Below are 21,893 nucleotides of genomic sequence, written 5' to 3'. Positions count from 1 at the left end.
GGGTTAGTTACCACTCCCATTGGAGAGCATGAAAACCAGGACAGGGCAGCAGTGGCTAGACAGAAAGGCACTTGCCAGTATGTGTGTGGAATGGATAGCAGGGTTGGTTGGGTTGAACTAGGCTTCAATGCCCATTGACATGTATGAGAGCTGAATGAAATGTGGGACAGACTGAACAAGTCTGCAGTAGATACTGGCATGCATGGGGAACCAGGGTAGGGAGCGGGCATGGTGGGGGTTATTGGGAGTTGCCCCAACTAGGCTGCAGCTCCCACTGGTTTGCATGAGGGCTGAGTTTGAAGTGGGCAGGATTGGGCTGGACTGCAGTAAGTATTGGTTTACGTGTATGACAGGGCTGGAAACAGAACTAACCCAGCAATTGCAATGACCAGCATGTGCATAAGCTGATTGGGGCAAAGAATGGTGCAGACCTTGTGCTGGCAAACATACACACAAGAATCAGGTCTGGGATCACCTCAGACGAAATTTCTTTGGAGATGCCTCCAACTGAACTGCTGATCTCAGAACCCCAACCAAGAAGACTATGTCAGCCAGTGAATTCTGAGGAGATGTTATTGTGCTTCGAATGGCAAGATGGGCAGCTATTCAGAACAGTTCAACTATCAAAACCGCTTGAACGACACCCTCAGAGAATGCCCCACATCTGGGACCTGGGATGCATGGGAGGCTGGGTGGGGCTTCTCCCTTTGTTTATCCCCTGGCTCCAAATATAGGGAAAAAAATAATGATATTAGTGTGGAAACAATGGTCTTACCCACTTTCCTGTAGCCCTTGACCCTTTGTACCCTAATCAACTATTTAAGGTTATCAAAAAATAAAATAAAGTTAGTGTTAGGGTTATGTTTACTGTTCTGGTAAGGATTAGTGTTAAGTTTAGGCTTTCATTTAGGGTTTGGGTTGCAGTTAGGTTTAGTTAGAGATAGGGATAGGTTTATAGTTAGGGTTAGGGATATGGTTATAGTTAGGGTTAGGGCTAGTGTATGTATAGGGTAACACTTGGTGTTATGGTTACTGTTTTGGTGATGTCTACGGCTGGGATCAAGCTTCCATTTATGTTTATGGTTAGGATTAAGGTTAGGGTTAAGGTTAGTGTTAGGGTTATTGTTCTGAAAAGCATTAGTGTAAGGGTTAGTTTACCGTTTCATGTTAGGGTTAGGGTTAAGTTTAGAATTACAATTAAGTTAAGGTTAGGGTTAGGGTTCAGGATTTGTTCAGGGTTAGGGTTCCATTAATGTTTATGCTTAGGGTTAGTGTTAGGGTTATTGTTTTGGTTAGAGTTAGTGTTAGGGCTAGGGTTATTGTTACTATTCTGCTAACGGTTAGGGTTAGGGCTCAGTTTAATGTTAATGTTATGCTTAGGGTGACTGCAGTGTTTAGGGTTAGGGTTAGGCTTCTATTTAGGGTTAGGGTAAGGATTAGGTTCATGGCTAGGGTTAGGCTTTGGTTTAGGATTAGGTTTAGGATTATAATCGATTTAGGGTTAGGGTTAGTATTAAGGTTAGGGTTCAAGTTAGGGTTAGCATTAGGGTTAGGGTAAGAGTTAGGGTTAGGATAAGGGTTACAGTCCACTTAGGGTTAGGTTTATATTTAGGGTTACAGCAATGTGTAGGGTTAGTGTTGGGGTTAGGTTTGATTTAACAGCACTGTTTGGTGTTAGGATTAGGGTTAGCGTTACTGTTTTTGTAAGTGTTAAGATTATGGTTAGGTTTCTGATTAAGGCTAGAGTTTCAGTTAGGGTTAGGTTTAGGGTTACTGTTCTGATAAGGCTAAGGGTATGGTTCCGTTTAGGGTTAGGGTTAGGTAACTGCTATTAGCTTTAGGGTTATGGTTAAGGTTAGTGTTTCTCTCCTTTAAGGTTTAGGGTTATGCTTAGGTTCTAGGTTTAAAATTAAGTTAGGATTAGTGTTAGTGTGAGGGTTGTTGTGAGTTTTAGGGTTCAGGTTAGGGCTAATGTTCCAGTAAGTGTTAGGGTTATGGTCAGGGTTTATGTAAGGTTTAGGGTTAGAGTTAAGGTTAGGGTTATTGTTTTGGTAATGATTAGGGTTACTGGTCCATAAAGGTTTTGGGTAGGGTTAAGATTAGTGTTAGAGTTATGGTACCATTTTGCATTAGGGGTAGAGGAAGTATTAGGGTAACAGCAAGGTTTAATGTTGGGGCTATGGTTAGGGTTAACGTTTGTGTGTGTTAGGGTTAGTTCTTTGTTTAGGCTTAGGATTGGGGTTAATATAAATCGTTAGGGTTATTTTATGATTAGGTTTAGGGTCACTTTTTTGGTAAATGTTAGGGTTAAGGTTCCTGATAGGGTTATGGTAAGAATTACTTTTATGTTTAAGGTTTTGGTTAAGGTTAGGATTAGGTTTAGTGTTAGGGTTAAGTTTAGTGTTTGGGTTTCAGCATCATTTAGGGTTAGGAATAAGGTTAGGGTAACAGCAAGGTTTAGTGTTAGTGATACAGCTAGAGTTGGGGTTAGGGTTAGGGTTTGTGTAAGTACTAAGGTTAGGATTATGATATACTTAGGTTTGTTTTGGGGTTAGCATTAAAGTTAGAGTTAGGGTTAGGATTAGGGTTAGGGTTAAAGTATCATTCAGGGTTAGAATTAGGGTTATGGTGAGAGTTAGTGTTAGGGGTAAGGTTAATGTTTCAGTAAAGGTTAGAGTTAAGATTAGGGTTAGTGTTAGAGTTAGGGTTAAAGTTAAGGTTAGGGTTATAATTAAATTAGGGTTAGTTTAGGGTTAGTGTTATGGTTAGCGTTAGAATTAGGGTTGGGGTTAGGGTTAGGGTAACGGCAAAGTTTAATGCTGGAATTAGAATTAGGGATAGAGTTAGGGATAGTTCTGGTGTTAGGTTTAGTGTTTTAGCTAGGGTTAGGGTTATGGTTAGTGTGTTAGCGAATGGGGTTTGATAAGGTTTAGGGTCACTTCTCTGATAAGGGTTAGGTTTGAGTTTATGGTTAGAGTTTTTGTTCTGTAAGTGTTAGGGTTAGAATTAAGTTTAGGTTTAGCATTAGGGTTTATTTTAGGATTAGGGTTTTTGTTATGGTAAGGGTTAGAGCTAGGTTTAGGCTTCTGGCAAGGACTAGGTTCATGGCTAGGGTTAGGGTTAAATTTAGTGTTAGGCTTAGCGGTATAATTAAGTTAGGTTATGTTTAGAGATAAGGTAAGGGTTAATGTTAGGGTTCGAGTTAGAGTTAGTATTAAGTTAGGGTTATGGCTTTGTTTAGGGTTAGGGTTACAGCACTGTATAGGATTAAGGTTACTGTTATGTTTAGTTTAATGGCACCATTTAGTTATAGGGTTAGGGTTACTGTTTCTGTATGGTTAGCATTAAGGTTAGGTTTCTGATTAGGGTATGGGTACCTGTTAGGGTTAGTGTTAGCATTAAGGTTAGGTATAGGGTTACTGTTAAGGGTCATGGTTAGGATTAGCCTTTCATTTAGGGTTAGGTTTACAGGTAGGTTTAGGGTTAGGGTTAGGGATAGGTAGGGTTAGGTTTAGGTTTGGCATACTGTTACAGCTAGGGTTAGTGTAAGGGCGAGGGTTATCATTAGGGTTAGGGTTACTGTTCCAGTAAGGGTTAGGTCTAGGTTTAAGCTTCTGTTAGGTTAGTGTTAGGATTAAAGTTAGGGTTAGTGTTAGGATTAAAGTTAGGGTTAATGTTATTGTTCCATTAAGTGCTAGGGTAAGGGTTAGGTTTCCATTTCGGGATAGAGTTAGTTTTGGTTTGTTTGTTTATTTTTTTAGGATTAAGTTTGGATTGCATTTAAGCAAGGGATAGGTTTAAGGTTAGGGATCAGTTTAGGGCTAACCCTAAGGCTCCATTAATGTTTATTTATAGGGTTAGGACTAGTGTTTTGGTTAGGGTTAGGTTTATGGCTGGGCTTAGTGTTACTGTTCCAATAAGGGTTAGTGTTAGGGATCCGTTTAGGGTTAGGGTTAGGGTAGAGTTAGGGTTAATGTTAGGGTTAGGGCTCCATTAAGGTTTAGGGTTAGGGTTAGGTTTAGGGTTAGGTTTATTGTTAGGGTTATAATTAAGTTAGGGTTAGTGTTAGGATTAGTGTTAAGGTTAGGTTTAAGGTTATGGCATCATTTAGGATTAGGGTTAGGGTTAGCTTTAGGGTTAGAGTTAGGGTGACTGTTCCAGTAAGGGTTAAGTTTAGGTTTAGGTTAGGGTAACCACAAAGTTGAGGTTTAGTGTTAGATTTGGGGTTTGTGTTTTGGTTAGGGTCTGGAATAGGGTTAGGTTTAGGGTTTGAGTTAATGTAAAATTTAGGGTTAGTGGTATGATTATGTTTAGGGTTATTTTTCTGGCAAGGGTTAGCTTTAAGTTTAGGGATCGTGTTAATTTCATGGTTACTCTTCCTGTAAGGGTTAGGGTTACAGTTAAACTTCCATTTAGGTTAAGTGTTAGAGTCAAGAATTGGGTTAGTATGTTTGTTTTGGTGAGGGTTAGGGTTAGGTTTCAGCTTTCGTTTGGGTTTAGGGTAAGTGTAACTCTTATGGTTGTGGGTTCTGGTTATGGTTAGGGTTACAACACTGTTTATGATTAGGGTTAGTGTTAGGGTTACTGTTCCAATAAGGTTTAGGATTAGGGTTCCTTTTAGGGTTAGGGTTAAGGTTAGGGTTAATGTTAGGGTTAGGGCCTGTTCATATTTACGTTTAAGGTTAGGGGTAGGGTTAGTGTCAATGTTAGGGTTACTGTTTTGGTAAGGGTTAGGTATTGGTTTTAGTTTTAGGATTAGTGTTAGGGTTACTGTTCTTGGTAAGTGTTAGGGTTAGGGTTAAGCTTCCATTTAGGGTTAGATTTGGAGTTATGGTTTGGTGATTGTTATGGTCAATGTCACAATATGGGTTAGGTTTAGTGCTAAGCTTCTGTTTTGGGTTAGGATTATGGTTATGTTAGGGTTAGGGTTAGTGTTTTGTTAAGGGTCAGATGTAAGTTTAGGGTTAGGGCTCGGATTCTGTTAGGTTTAGGTTTGGGGTTAAAGTTAGGATTAGGGTTAGGCTTACTGTTCTGCTAAGAGTAGGGTTTTGTTTAAGCTTCTGTTTAAGAGTTAGGGTTTATAGTTACTGATCTGGTAGAGGTTAGTGTTATCTAATGCTTCCATTCTGGTTTAGGGTTAGGTTTCAAGTTTAGGGTTGGTGTTAGTATTGGGTTTATTGATTTTGTAAGTTAGAGTAAGGGTTAGGTTTCCATTTGGGGTTAGGATTAGGGTTACATTTAGGCTTAAGTTTAGGATTACAATTAAGTTAGGGTTAGGGTAGTGTTATAGATTGGTTTAGGGTTAGGGTTAGGGCTCTGTTAAGGTTTTGTTGAAAGTTAGAATTAAAGTTAATGTTTTTCTTAGTGCTAGGTTAGGACTAGGATTAGGGTTACTGTTCCGATAAGCGTTAGGGCTAGGGTTTCAGTAAGAGTTATTGTTAGGTCTATGGTTAGGGTTAGGGCTCCATTAGGTTTTAGTGTTAGTGTTAGTGTTAGGTTAGGGTTAGCATTAAGGTTAGGGTTAGGGTTAAGATAAGGTTATTTAAGGTTAAGGTTTGGGTTATTGTTCCAGCAATAGGTTATCGGTATGGTTAGGGTTCATGTTAGGGTTATGGTTAGGTTTCAGTGGGATTAAGGTTATTGTTCCGGTAAAGGTTAGGTTTACTGTGCCCGTAAGTGTTCTGGTTAGGTTTATGGTTAGGGTTTTGGCACCATTTAGGGTTAGGATTAGGGTTAGAGAAAGGGTAATGGCAAGGTTTAGTGTTACGTTAGAATTGGCATTAGTGTTAGAGGTAGTAGTTGTTAGGGTTAGCTTAAATGTAAGTGTTAGGTTTAGGGTTATGATGAGGTTTAGTGTTACCTTTCTGGTAAGGGTTAGGTTTGAGGTTAGGGTTAGGGTTACTGTTCCATAAGGGTTATGGTTAGAGTTATGCTGCCATTTAGGTTAGGGTTAGTGTTAATGTTAGGGTTAGGGTTTTTTTTTTTCCCTGTAAAGGTTAGGGTTAGGTTTAGGCTTCCATTTAGGATTACCCTTAATGCTAAACCTAAACTTAGCACCAATTTAAACGTAACTCTAACCCTACACATAGTCCTAACCCTAGCCTCAACTTTGAAGGCAAAATCTAAATCTAACCATTACCAGAACAGTAACTCAAATGCTAACCTTTACCCTAACCCTAAATGGAGCACTAAACCTAAACCTTACTGGAACAGTAACCCTAACATTAACCCTCATTCTAAAAAGGATACCTAGATTAAACCCTAGTGCTGATCCTTACTGAAATAGTAACCCTAACACTAAAGGGAAGGTTAATACTAACCCTAAGCTTAATACTAACCTAAGCTAATACTAACCCTAACACTAACCCTAGCCATATCCGTAAACCTAACCTCAAATGGAAGCTTAACCAAAACCCTATTACATGAATAATAATCCTAACCCTACACTAAATATAAACTTAACACTAACCCTACAATAATCCTAAACCTAACCCTAACAGTACCATAACTCCAACCTAAATTATAACAGAGCCTTAAACCTAACAATAACCTTAAGCTTGACATTAACCCTAACACTAAATTAATTCTATACTACAACTAAACCTAGACCAGACCCTAACTCTAAATGGAAGAATAACAGTAACCCTAACCTTTACCAGAACAGTAACCCAAAACTTAATCCTAAAAGTAACCCTAACCCAAACTTAAAAGGAAGTTCAACCCTAACACTTATGCTAACCATAACCTGAACACTAACCCTAAATGGAAGCTTAACCATGACCATAAACTTCACCAGAATAATAACGCTAACGTTAACCCTAACAATAACCTTGATGGAAACCCTAATCAGTAAGGGTGCCATAACACTGACCACAACCTTAAATGAAAGTCTAATCCTAACAATAACCCTAACACTAATCCTAACAATAACCCTAATCCTAATCCTAACCTTAAATGGAAGCTAAACCTAACCCTAAACCTTACTGGAACAATAACCCTAATTCTAATCTTAACACAAACCCTTACAGAAACAGTAACTCTAACCCTAACCCATAAGGGTGCCATAACCCTAACTCTCACACTAATGCTGAACTTGTCCCTAACCCTAACCCAAACTTAATTATAACCAAAATCTTACCCTAACACTAACCCGAAATTAAAGCCTAAACCGAGCCTTAACTCTATTCAGGATAGTAACCCTAACCCTAACCTTAACACTAATCCTGAACCTAAATGGAAGCTTAACCCTAACTCTAACCCTTATTAGAACAGTAACCCTAACCAGAATACTAACTCTAAATGGTGCCATGACCATACACCTAATCCTAAACCCAACACTAACCCTAACCAGAATCCTAACCCTAAATGGTGCCATGACCATACACCTAATCCTAAACCCAACACTAACCCTAAACATAAGCTTAACCCTAGCCTAACTCTAACCTACATGTAACTGTAACCCTAATATGAAGACAAACCCTAAGGTGGGTCTCAGGAAGGGGCGTCTCATGCCTGGATCCCAAACGCCAGCCACCACGTGTGCATGGTGAGGTGTCCCCGGGCCTGGCTGGGCTCCAGGGGCTGCTCCCTTCAGGGTGAGTACACCGAGGGGGGAGGTCTACGTGACTGGGCAGGTCCAGGGCTCACCCGTCGCCCTCATTGGCAGTGAATGGGATTGGGGTGGGGTGCGACTTTGGGCCTGGGAGTTTAAACTTCCAGCAGCCTTTTGGCTGCTGCTGGGTCTCAGGACGGGGCGTTTCATGCCTGGATACCAGACGCCAGCCACCACGTGCACAGGGTGAGCTGTCCCCAGGCCTGCCAGTGTGCTGTTTGGTGCCAAGCTCTGCCTGCTGGCCGCCCGGCTGGGCAGCTCTGGGGTTTTGGTTCTTTGAATTGCTGCTTAGGTAGCTCTAGGTTGAACCCACCTAGCTTCTAGGGCGTGAGTCAATCGTAAAGATTCCCAATGACAATAACTCTTCCTTTGAAGAACTTGTAATCACTGAACAATGCTGACCACCAAATACCAGTCTATTCAAAAGCTATGGCTCAAGACTTGTCCAGCAGAATCATATCCTGTTACCTGACATGATGATGGATCAGGAGAAGGGTCACATTAAGCAGGACCATGACATTAACTCTAGAACCATATCTGGAGGTAGATTATGTGAGGGATGTGTGGGCCAAACCTTGTAGAAATTCTAGCCCCACTGGTTAGCTCGAGAGTTGGTAAAGGAACCCACAACAGTCTGGACTGGTCAAGGCAGCAGCACCCACATGTGCATCCTGAATAGGGTGTGGGGTGGGCCGGGCTGCAACTTTCACCAGCTCATACATGGCCAAATGCAAGGCCAGACTTCACTGGAACCTGCTTAAACAAAATGGCATGTATGAGAACTGGGTCTGGGAGTGGATTAAGCGGAGGAACTTGGGAAACTCCCTTGGTGAGTCTTAGCTCCTGCTGGTGAACATGTGGTCCAGAACTGGGGGTCAGACAAGCTGGGCAAAGTAGCTCCAACAGCTGGCTAATGTGTCAATTGGTAATGGAACAGGGTGAACCGGGCAGGACTGAGTCAACCTTAGCCCACAAGCGAAACTAGAGACCAGGATGGAGCACAGTTCATGTCAAGCTAGGCTCTTGTACCTACTGGTCTGTGTGAGCCAGGAACACTAAGCCACAGTGTCTAAGGCAGAGGTTTGGACAGGTGAGGGGCTGAGCCAAGCTGAGTCAGGCGTGTGATCTGCAGCTGGGAACAGGCTCAGTAGGGGAGTTAAGGGGACAACCCTAGCTGGGTTGAGGTTCTCACCAAGGGGTGCGTGGGCTGGAATGGGGGCTGCATTCTGATCAGGAGACAGTTGTAGTCTCCCTTGGCACAAGTGTGGACTGGGATTAGATGCACTGAGCTGGGTCAGACTCCAATACCCTCTGGTGTCCTGGAGGACCAGGGTAGATGTGGGATGGACTAGGCTAGGTCTCAACCCCTACTGAGCCATATATGAGCCATATGTGGATATGGGCGAGCCATGGCTGGGCTGAAACATCCAACAGCAAGGACCAGTTTGGGTTGAAGGCCAGTCAGGAAAAGCCACTCTTCCTGCTAGGACAGGTGGTGAACTGAGTAGGGCTGACTCATGGACCCTCTGGTATGAACAAAATCTGGCAATGGGAAGGGGTTCTGATGGAGGAGCCTGGACAACTCCTCTGGCAGGACACAGCCCCTTCAGGTAAGCACAAGAAACATGATAGGAAACGGCCCAGAATAGGCCATGGAAAGTTTCCCACTGGCATACATTTGGCATGGGTTGGGGGCAGACCAGGCTGAATCAGTTCACCTCATCCACTGGCAATCCAAGCACCGGAACAGTGTGGGTCGAGCCAGGTTAGGTTACAACAAAAACTAGTTCACAATACGGAATGCCAAGGTGAAGTTGCCTGTACAGAATGTGACCGCAGCACCCAACCAGCACATGTGAGAACCAGGAATGGAGGGGGCGGAGCCAGCAGGGGAATAAGGGGTGGGTCCCTTGCTGTACAACTACACCCACTGGAGAGCGTGAGCTGGGATGGGGGCAGACCATACTACATGGCTACAACACCTGTGTGCCTCATGTGGACTAGATCATGGAAAAACCAGGCTGGGCTGATTATTCCTACTGGTGCAAACAAAATTAGAGTGGGTGAGGGTTGTTTGGGCTTAGCCACAGCATTGGCTGGCAGAAGCTCACACTGGGGTCTAATTCTGTCAAGTCAAACCACAGAACTACCTGGAGAGTGCATAATCCACGAGTGGGAGAATCCTGGGAGAGAAATAATGGGCTCCTCCCTCTTGGGTTACCAATTCCATGGGAGGGCAAGAAAACTAACACAGGGGCTGGGGTGGCTAGACAGACACACCCAACAGCATCTGTGTAGGCTACATAGTTGAGCTGGTTAGATGGAACTAAGCTTTAATACCCATTGACATGTACGAGAGCCTAACGGGGTGTGGGACAGACTGGACTAGTCTGCCACACATACTGGCAAACCAGGGCACTGGGCGGGCCTGGTGGGGGTTACTGTGGGTCGCTCCAACTAGGCTGCAGCTGCCACTGGTTGATGTAAGGGCCGAGTATGTGCTGGGCAGAACCAGACTGGACTGCAACACCCATTGGTTCCAGTGGAAGTCGGGGCTGAAAACAGAACCAACCCAGTGATCACAACCACCAGCTGATCAGGGCGAGGCACTGTGCCAGGCCCTGTACTTGCTAGTACATACAAGAATCTGGTCTGAGAACACCTGAGACAAAATTTCTTTGGAGATCTCCCCAATCGAAATGCCGGACTCAGAACCCTCACCAAGAAAAGACAGAAGACAGAACAGGTCAATCAACCACCTCAGCTATATGTTGGCAGTGAAATATGGGGCAAACGGAGAGACACTATGTTAGACTATGTCAATCAGTGTATTCTTCAAAGACCTCATCGTGCTTGGAGTGGCAAGATTGGCAGTGATTCATAACTGATGAACCATCAAAACCACTTGAGCAAGAACCTCAGAGCATCCCCTACATCCGGGACCTGGGGAGGGTGGGAAATTGGGTGGGCCTTCTCCCTTACTACCCCCTTTAAACATGAAGGAAACAATATGGAAATAATAGTCTTACCCACTTTCCTATAGCCCTTGAACCTTTTTACCCTAATTAATTATGTAAAGACTGTCCAAAATATAATAATAATGAAAAAGACTATCCCTAAACTGAAGCCTAACATTAAGCCCTAATTATAGCTGGAACCCTAACCCTAACCTTAACATGACCCCTAAACCTAAAAAAAACCCTATAACCCTTACTGAAAGGGTAACCCTAACCCTAATCCTAACTTAACGGTGCTGTATTGCTACCCCTACTCCTAACCATAACCCTAATGCTAAACAGAAGCTTAACCACAAACCTAACCCTAAACCTAACCATAAACCTCAACATAACCCTATCATTAACATGAAACATAACTGTAATGTTAACCCTAACACTAACCCTAATTCTTACTAGAACAGTAACCCTAACGCTAAACCCAACCCTAAATTTAACATGAATTCACTTGCAATTAGAACCCTAAACACGGTCCCAACCATAACCTCAACTTGGAAGGCAAAACCTAACCCTAAACCTTACCAGAACAGTAACTCAAACCCTAACCTTAACTCTACTCATAAATAGAACATTAAACCTAAAACTGACTGGAACAGTAACTCTAACATTAACCCTAACAGGAAACCTAAATCAAACCCTAGTGGTAACCCTTACTGGAACAATAACCCTAACCCTAACTCTAACACTAACACTAAATGGAAGGTTAGCCCTAACCCTAATCCTCAGGCTAACACTTCGCAGAAGAGTAACCCTAACCCTAGCTTTAACCCTAATATTACCTTAACACTAATCCTAACTGTCACCCTAACCATATCCATAAACCTAACCCCAAGTGGAAGCTTAACCAAAATCCTAACCCTTATTGGAACAATAACCATAACTCTAATACTAACCCTGAATGGAAGCTTAAATCTAACCATACCTTAACCCTAAACAAAACAGTAACCTTACCCTAACCTTAACATAAATTGTAATAGAACCCTAAACTTAACCATAACCCTACCTTGACATTAACCCTAACACTTAATTAACCATAAATGTACAACTAACCCTAAACTTAATTGTAACCCTAAATGGAAGACAAACTGTAGCACTAACCTTTACACGAACAGGAAGACAAACATTAATACTAAACAAAACCCTAAACCTAAACTTGAACAGAGGTCTAACCCTAATCGTAACCCTAATCCTAACCCTAATCATAAGACTAACCTAAACCTTAAATGGAATCTTAATACTAACACTAACCATAACCCTAACCTTAAACATAATCCTGAAACTAAATGGAAGCTTAACCCTAAGTATAAACCTTATTGAAACAGTAACCCTAACCAGAATCCTAACCCTAAATGATGCCTTAACCCTATCCATAACACTAAAATTAGCACTAATCCTAAACATAAGCTTAACCTTAACATTAACCCTAACCTTAACTCTGAGTGTAACACTAACATGAATCCTAACTATAAACCTAACCCCACACTAAGTCTAACCCTTAATAGAACAGCAAACCTAATGATAAACAGTGTAGAAATCCTAACCCTAACCCTAACATGAACCCTAAACCTAAACCTAAACCTAAAGCTAGCCATAACTCTAACCTTAACCCTTACTGGAACAATAACCCTAACGTAATCCTAACTCAAAATTGTGCCATAACCCTACACCTATCAGTAACCATAACCCTAAACTCAACCTCAAACCTAACCCTAACTCTAACAGTAACATGAACCCTAACTCTAACACTAACACTAACCCTAATCCTTAGTGGAACAGTAACCCTAACCCTAAAACTAATCCTTACCCAAACTTTAACCCTAAGCTTAACATGGTTTTAATTGTAGCTGTAACCCTAAATGTACCCCTAGCACTAACCAAAACCAGAAAGCAAAATCCTAGCAAAAACCCTTACCAGAGCAATAGCTCAAACCCTAGCATTAATCCTTACTCTAAATGGAGCACTAAACCTAGACCTGACTGAAACAGTAACCTAACACTAACCTTAACCATAACCCTAACTCTAACCCTAAATGGAACAATAACCCTAACCCTAACACTAACACTAACACTAACTGGAAGGTTAACACTAACCCAGGGCTAACGCTTCCCAGAAGAGTAGCCCTGACCCTAACCCTAATCGTAACCCTAACACTAACCCTAACCATAACCCTAACCATTTCCATAAACCTAACCCTAAATGGAAGAGTAACCAAAACCCTAGCCCTTACTGGAACAATAACCCTAACCCTAACACTAAATGGAAGCTTAACCCTAACAATAGCCGCCTAACTCTAATGCAAATCTTAACCCTAACCCTAACCCTAACCTAACCAAACCCTAAACCTATCCGTAACCCTAAGTTGAACCCTAATCGTAACCCTAACATAAACTCTAACCCTAAAGTTAAGCCTAACACTAACCCTACCCCTTACTGGGACAGTAAAACTAGCTCTCACCCTAACCCAAGCGCTAACCCTAAACCTAAACCATGCTGAAACCCAAGCCCTAACATGTACACTAACACGAATCCTAAGCCTAACCCTAACCCTTACTGAAACAGTAACTCTAACCCTATCCTAACCCTAAATGGTGCCATAGCCCAACCACCTACCCCTAATCATAACCCTAACACTAAATGGAAGCTTAACCACAAACCTAAACCTAACTCTATCAGCAAACCTAACACTAAACCTAACACTAACTCTAACCCTAACCCTTACTGAAACAGTAGCCCTAACCCTTAACCCTAACATGAACCCTAACCTAATCCTAAGTTTAACACCAATTTATTGTAAATGTAACCACAAATGTAACCCCAACGCTAACTTCAACCGGAAGCCAAAGCATGACCCTAACAGTTCCAGAACAGTAACTCAAACCCTAACCTTAACCCTAACCCTAAATGGAACACTAAACCTAAACCTGGCCAGAACAGTAACCCTAACACTAACCCTAACCCTAACAGGAAACCTAAATCAAACCCTCATACTAACCCTTACTGGAACAGTAACCCTAACACTAAATGGAAGGTTAACCCTAACCCTAACTCTCATGCTAATGCTTACCAGAAGAGTAAACCTAACCCTAATACTAACCATAACACTAACCCTAATCGTAACCCTAACCATATGCATAGCCTTAACAGTAAATGGAAGCTTAACCTCAACCATACCCTAATCCTAAACCTAAACCTACCTTAAATCAACCTAAATTGTAAAGGAGACCTAATCTTAACCTTAACTTTTACATTAACCATAACACTAAATTATTTCTAAACCTAAGACAAACCCTAAGTGTAACCCTAAACCTAAACCAAAATGGAAGAATAAAGTAACCCTAACATTTGCCAGAACAGTAACCCCAACTTTAATCCTAACAGTAACCCTAAACCTAACCTTCAATGAGAGCCTACCCTAACCCTAATCCTAGAATTGTAACTAACCCTAACCCTAAATCAAACTTAATTATAACCGTAAATCTCACACCAACCCTAACACTGAGTGGAAGCCTGAACCTAACACAAATTCTACCCAGAACAGTAAAAGAAAACCCTAACCTGAACCCTAAACCTAACACAAAATGGAAGTTTAACCTTAACCTTAACGCAAAATATAACCCTAACCTAACCAAACCCTAAACCTATCCCTAACCATAACCCTAATCATAACCATAACCATAACCCTATCCCTAAACTTAAGCCTAAAACTATCCCTAATCCTTACAGGAACAGTAACCTTACTATAACCTTATATATACCTAGCTGTAACCTTAACCCAAATGCTAACCCTAACTCTAAACCATGCTGGAACCCAAACACTGACATGAACACTAACATGGATCCCAAAGCTAAACCTAACCCTAACCCTAATCCTAACCGTAACCCTAACCCTAACCCTAACCATAACACTAACACTTACTGAAACAGTAAGCCTAACCCTCATCCTAACCCTAATCAGTGCCATTACTCTACCCCTACACTTAACAATAACCCTAAGGCTAAATGAAAGCTAAACCCCAAACCTAACCCTGACACTAACATGAATTCTACTCCTAACCCTGACCCTAACACTAACCCTAACCATAATCCTTACTGGAAGAGTAACCCTAACCATAAAATTAACCCAAACCCTAACTCTAAACTTAACACTAATTTAGTTGTAACTCTAACCCTAAATGCAACCCTAGCATCAGCTGGAAGCCAAAACCTAATCCTAACAGTTCCAGAAGAGTAACTCAAACCCTAACCTTAACCCAACCTTGATTGGAACACTAAACCTAAACCTGCCTGGAGCAGTAACCTTAAAACTAACCCTAATGTTAACAGGAAACCTAGATCAAATTTTAACCCTTACTGGAACAGTAACCCTAACCCTAAAACTAATACTAAATGGGAGGTTAACCCTAACTCTAACCCTAACCCTCAGGCTAATGCTTACTGGAAGATTAACCCTAATCCTGAACCTAACCCTATCCAAACACTAACTCTGCCACCCTAACCATATCCACAAACCTAATCCTAAATGGAAGCTTAACCAAAACTCTAACCATTATTAGAACAATAACCCTTACTCTAAACCTTGCATTAAATGGAAGCTTAACCCTAGCACTACCATAATCATAAATGTAACCCTAATTCTACCTTAACCCAAGCCTAAATTGTCATGGAGCCCTAAATCTAACCCTAACACCAATTTAACCTTAACCCTAACACTAAATTAACTCTAAACCTACAACTAACCCTAAATCTAACCCTAACCCTAAATGGAAGACTAACCATAACCCTAACCTTTACCAGAAGAGTAATCCAAATTTTAATCCTAAATGTAACCCTAAACTTAACCTTCAAAGGAAGCTTAACCCTAGCTCTAACCCTTACCAGAACAGTAATCTTAACGCTAACCCTAATAATAACCCTGATCAAAACCCTTACCCTAAACAGAAGCTTTACCCTAACCATAACCCTTACCAGAACAATAACCCTAACACCAACCCTAACCCTAAACCTGATCTTCAATGAAAGCCTAAATCTAACCTAATACGTAGCAGAACAGTAACCCTTACCCTAATCAGAGCCCTCTCCCTAACCCGAAATGGAATAAAAACCCTAAACATTACCAGGACAATAAACTTAACCCTAGTGCTAACACTAACCCTAAACAGAAACTTAACACTAACCTTATCCCTTACTGGTTCAGTAACCCTAACACTAAACCTAACCCAAACAACAACACTAACCTTAACAGTAACCCCAACTCTAACCATACATGAGCCCCAACACCAACCCTAATCCTAACCTTAACATTAACTTAATTATAAACCTAGGCCTAACACAAACTTAATTATAACCAAAATCTTAACTCTAATCATAACTCTAACATCATACAAAACCCTATTTGGAAATCTGACCCTAATGCTAAAACTAGCCCCAATGGGAACTCTAACCATAAACCTAACCAGATCCTGACGTTAACCCTAACCAAAACCCTTATTGTAAACTTAACCCTAAACCTCACCCCAAACAAAACCCTAAATCCAAAGCTAACACTAACCCTGACCATAACTGAAACCCCAACCTTAAATCTAACCCTAACCCCAACCAGAGCCCTAACCCTAACTGAAACGCTAACACTAACTCTAACACTAACCCTAACCCTAAATGGAACCCTATCAGGAGATCTAACCCTAAACCTCAAAAAACCCTAACCCTAACCAAACCTAACCCTAAACCTACCTGGAGCAATAACCCTAACGATAACCATAACCGTAATAATAAATGGGACCATACCAGAATGCTTAACCCTAATCTTACCCTAACTTAAACCTAACACTAATCATAACCCTAACCCTAAAACTAAATTAAATCCATGCTTGCAATGGGGGAATCTCAACTGAACTTGAGCTGTGGTTATGCAACAAGGTGGAGGAATCCACCATGGGGGGAGGATTTAGGGAGGGGTGGGGAGAATCCAAGTACCTATGAAACTGTGTCACATAATACAATGTAATTAATGAAATAAAAATAATAAATAAAAAAACTAAATTAAATCCTTAATCTAAATGGAAGCATAACCATAACACTAACCTGAATGCTAATCCTAAACCTAACACGTACCAGAAACCGAACCCTAACACTAATCAAAGCCCTAAACGTAATCCTTATTGGACTCTAACTCTAACCCTAACCAGAACAATAAGCTTAACACTAAACCTCACAGGAAATGTAACCCTAAGCCTAACCAAACCCAAAACCTAACTAGCTCTTACCCAAAACAGAACCTTATTCAGAATGGTAACACTAACTCTAACCCTAAATCTAAACAAACCCACATAATTCTAAACCTAATTCCAAAAACTAATCATGACTCTAACCCTCATCCTAAACTTGAACCTAAACGGAAGCCTGACACCAACCAGTACCCTAACCATATCTTAACCCTAACTGCAACCCTAAACCTAAATCTAAACCTAAACAAAACCCAAACTGTAAACCAAGTCATAACCAGAATCTTAACCCTAACCATATCAGAACAGAAATCTTAACCCTAATCCTAACCAGAACCTCAACTGGAACCCTAACCTTAACAATAGCCTTAAACGGAGCCTATTTGGAATGCTAATGCTAACCATAACCCTTACCTAACACTTAAGCCTAACGCTAACTGGACTCAAATCCTAACCCTAAATGGAGAACTATCCACAATGCTAACCCTAATCCCAACCCTAACATAATCATAATCCTAACCTTATCCTAACTCTAAATGTACCCGTAACTCTCCCCTAATCATAACCCTAACAAAAGCATAAACCTAAATCTAAAACTAGCTAGAACAATAACCCTAATATTAACTCTTTTTTTAAAATTTATTCATTAATTACATTGTATTATGTGACACAATTTCATAGGTACTGGGATTCTCCCCACCCCTCCCCAAACCCTCCCACCATGGTGGATTCCTCCACCTTGTTCCATAACCACAGTTCAAGGTCAGTTGAGATTCCCTTATTGCCTAATATTAACTCTAACATTAACACTAGCTCTGGGACCCGGTGGCATAGCCTAGTGGCTAAAGTCCTCGCCTTGAACGAACCGGGATCCCATATAGCTCCGGTTCTAATCCCGGCAGCTCCACTTCCCATCCAACTCCCTGCTTGTGGCCTGGGAAGGCAGTCGAGGACGGCCCAAAGCTTTGAGACCCTGTACCCGTGTGGGAGACCTGGAAGAGGTTCCTGGTTCCCGGCTTCAGATCGGCGTACACCGGTCTGTTGCGGCTCACTTGGGGAGTGAATCATCGGATGGAGGATCTTCCTCTCTGTCTTTACTCCTCTCTCTGTATATCTGACTTTGTAATTAAAAAAATCTTTAAAAAAATAAATAAATAAAAAACACTAGCTCTAACCCTAAGCCTAAGCCTAAAACTAATGCTTACCCTAACTGAAAACCTGACCATAACCCTAACCCTAACCCTAACCCTAACCCCAACCCTAATCCTAATGAAACCCTAACAGTAATCCTAACACTAACCCTATCCCTAACACTAAATGTACCCTATCTGGAAAGGTAACCATAAAACTTATACAAACCCTAACCCTAACCATAATCATAACCAACTTAGTACTAAAAATGCCTGGAGCAGTAAACCTAATCATAACAATAACACTAAGTGTAAGCCAAACCCTAACACTCATCCTAATGGTAGAAGCCTAATTAAACCCTAATTCTAAACATAACATTAACCCTAACCTAATGTTAACAATCACCCGAACCCTAAATGAGGGGGCCTAACCCTAACCTTCACCCTTACTAAACTTTAAATCTAATTCTTATCAGACACTAACACTAACCAGAACAGTAAACCTAACCCTAAACCTAAACCCAAACCCTCACCGTAACTCTAAATGTAACTCTAATCATCACTCTAATTCCCAAACCTAAATGAAATCATAAGCCAATGCTAAACATAACCCTAACCCTCACCTTAACACTAACCCTAAATGGAAGCCTAACCCTAATAGGAACAGAAACCCTAACTCTAACTTTAATCCTATCCCTAACTCTAATTCTAACACTAACTCCAATCAGAACAATAACCCAAAACATAAATTGAAAGGAACTCTAACCTTAATCCTATATGGAACCCTAACCCTAACCCTAACCCTAAATGGAATCCTAACCCTAATCCTAACCCTAACTGTAACCCTAAACATAACCCTAACCCTAATACTGACACTAACCCTAACCCTAACTAGCTGGGACCCTAACCCTAACCTAACTCTTACCATAACCGCAAAGTTAAACCTAAATGTAAATGAAACCCTGACGACAAAACTAACATTAACCCTAAAGCTAAACCAAGCCCTCACCCTAATCAGAAACCTGACTCTAACCCCAATCGAAACACTAACCCTAACCCTAAGTGAAACCCTAACCTTAAAGCTAACCCAAACCCTACCTAAATCCTACCCTAACCATAATCAAAATCCTAACCATAACTCTAAATGAAACCCTAACTGTAATCATACCCTAACCATGAAAAGTCTAAACCTAACACTATGCAGAGCAGCAACACCAACCCTACCTAAACTGTAACCCTAAACAAAACCCTACTCACAACACTAACCCTAATCTTAACCCTAACACTCACCCTAAACCTAACCCTAAATGGAAGCTTTAACCCTAACTCTAACCTGAACCGGATCCCTAAACCTAACCCTAACAGAAACCCTAAATTTAATCCTTATCAGACCCTAACCCTAACTTTAACCAGAACAGTAAACCTAATCCTAAATCTAACCCTAACTCTAGCCAGAACCTTATTTGGAACACTAACTCTAAGCTTAACCCTAAACAGAAGCTTAACCCTAACAGGAACAGTAACTCTAACCTTAAATCCAATCCTAATCCTATCCCTAATCAGAACACTAACCCTAAAACTAATCCTAACCAGAACAGTAACAAAGCCCAAACCCTAAGTGGAAACCTAACATTGATCCTATCCCTAACCATAATCATCACCATAACCCTAAACCCAACACTATCTGGAAAGCTAACAATAACCCCAAAACTAACCACAAAACTAATCCTAACTGGAACAGTAACAGAACTCTAACCATAACACTGATCCTAACCCTAACCCTAATCATAACCATACACCTATATATCTATCTGGAAAGCTAGCCCTAATAACCCTAACCATAACCCTGATCATAAACATAAACTTAAGCCTCACCCTAACAATAACCCTGACGCTAACCCTAACTAGGACCCTAACACTAAATCTAACCCTAATCCTAATCCTTACTGTAACCGTAAAAATAAACCTAATGCAAATGAAACCCTAAACCACACCTAACATTATCCCTAAACCTAAACCCAACCCTAACCCTTATCAGAACCATACTCGAGACCCAACACTAACCCTAACCAAAACATTAACCGAAATCCAAACCTTAAAGCTAACCCTGATGCTAACCTTAATTGGAACCCTAAACTAACCCTAAATCTACTCTAACCCTAATCTGAACCCTAACCCTAAAAGAAACCCTAACACTAACACTAAACTAACCCTAACCCTAATTGTAACCCTATTAGGGAAGCTAACTCTTACCCTCAAACTAAACCTACCAGGAGTAATAATCCTTACACTAACCCTAAACGTAATCCTAAACAGAAACCTAACCAAAACACTAAACCTAATCTTAAACCCAACTTAATCCTACCACTAACCCTAACATTATCCCTAAACCTAACTCTAATGCTTACCCTAACCCTAACCATAAATGGAAGCCTAATCCTAACCCTAATGCAAATCCTAATGCAAACACGAAATTGAACCCTAAACCTAACCCTAATACTAACCCAAACCATAAACCTAATCTTTATAGAACCCTAACCCTAATCAAAACAGTAAACCTAGCCCTAAATTGAACCTAACATTAACCATAACTGGAACCCTAACCCTAACCAAAACCGAAACTAACCCTAACACTTACCATAATGGAACTGAATTAGGAATGCTAACTCTTTTTTTGTTTTGCTTTGTGTTATTATTTATTTGTTTATATTATTATTGATTACATTGCATTATGTGACACAGCTTTATAGGCACTGGGATTCCCCCCACCCCATGGTGGACCCCCCCACCCATGGTGGATTCCTCCACCTTGTTGCATTACCACAGTTCAAATTCAGTTGAGATTCTTCCATTGCAAGCATCTACCAAGCATAATCTCCAGCATCTTATTGTCCAGATCTCTTCAACGGCTTCTTGGGGAGACCATCTCTGGTCTGAAGGTACAGCCGGCAGAGTATCATCCCGATCAATTAAAAGCCCTGACATTACATCAGTAACAATTTGTAACGTTATGGAATTAATTCACATGGTATTGAGTAACCAATATGTTAAAAGAGAAAAAAAAAAGGAGAATGCAAGTTCTGAACCACATCCTGTGACTTCTACATTGACATTTCAAATGTTAGTTTATATACAACTGGGTGCTATACACCTTAAAATGGTTATAGATTACTATTCAGCTGTCTCATGTCGATTTTCATTTTAGTATTTAGCAGTTCATAGCGTTGAAGCATGATTTTGCTGAACCTGGCTGTTTTTCGGGTAGTCTAACTCTATAAATCTAACAAGGAGTATGTCAACAGTTTAGGTGAACAGGAGGGGTGTGCAGAGAAATCTTCAATACCGCAGTAAGGAGTGACTAATCTTTGTGACCCACCCAGTGAGTTATAAGTGCATCCCCGCTGACTGTTTCCTGTCTGTTTCTAAGCTTTCCTTGTTGTTCTCTATCTATATATTCTAGTTTGCTTGTTTGTTTTGAGGGGTTTCTGGAGTGATCCTGATGGTCATTACAAGAGAGGGTGGGGACCCAAAGTCGGAACCAGGCAAGGACCAGAGAAAGCTCCTCTCCCTAGTCCCTAAGGAAGTTTACTGTTCTTCTGTTTCTGCGGACCGCTCAGTGCTCCTGGTTGTCGTTCCAATGCCCTTGGATCCTGCAAGGCAGGATTTGGGCTTCTTCCATTTCATGTGGTAGATCCAAATGGGGTGGGTGACCTCAGAGTTCTTGGCCTCCGAAGGCACTCCATTTCCCCTTGGTCTCCTTGGCAGTTGGGATGCAGTCCTTGGTGCTCATACTGATAGTCCTTGGTGAGGAACTGGGAGTCTCCAGGGTTGGGATACAAGCCTCCTCCTGTCCACCTGCTCCACTCTGGGGTCCTCCCCCCCGTTCTATGCATATGACCACATGTTAAGAGGTCG

This window comes from Ochotona princeps, chromosome 3, assembly GCF_030435755.1.
Source record: "Ochotona princeps isolate mOchPri1 chromosome 3, mOchPri1.hap1, whole genome shotgun sequence".
Taxonomy (NCBI): domain Eukaryota; kingdom Metazoa; phylum Chordata; class Mammalia; order Lagomorpha; family Ochotonidae; genus Ochotona; species Ochotona princeps.
Note: the sequence above shows the minus strand (reverse complement) of the source record.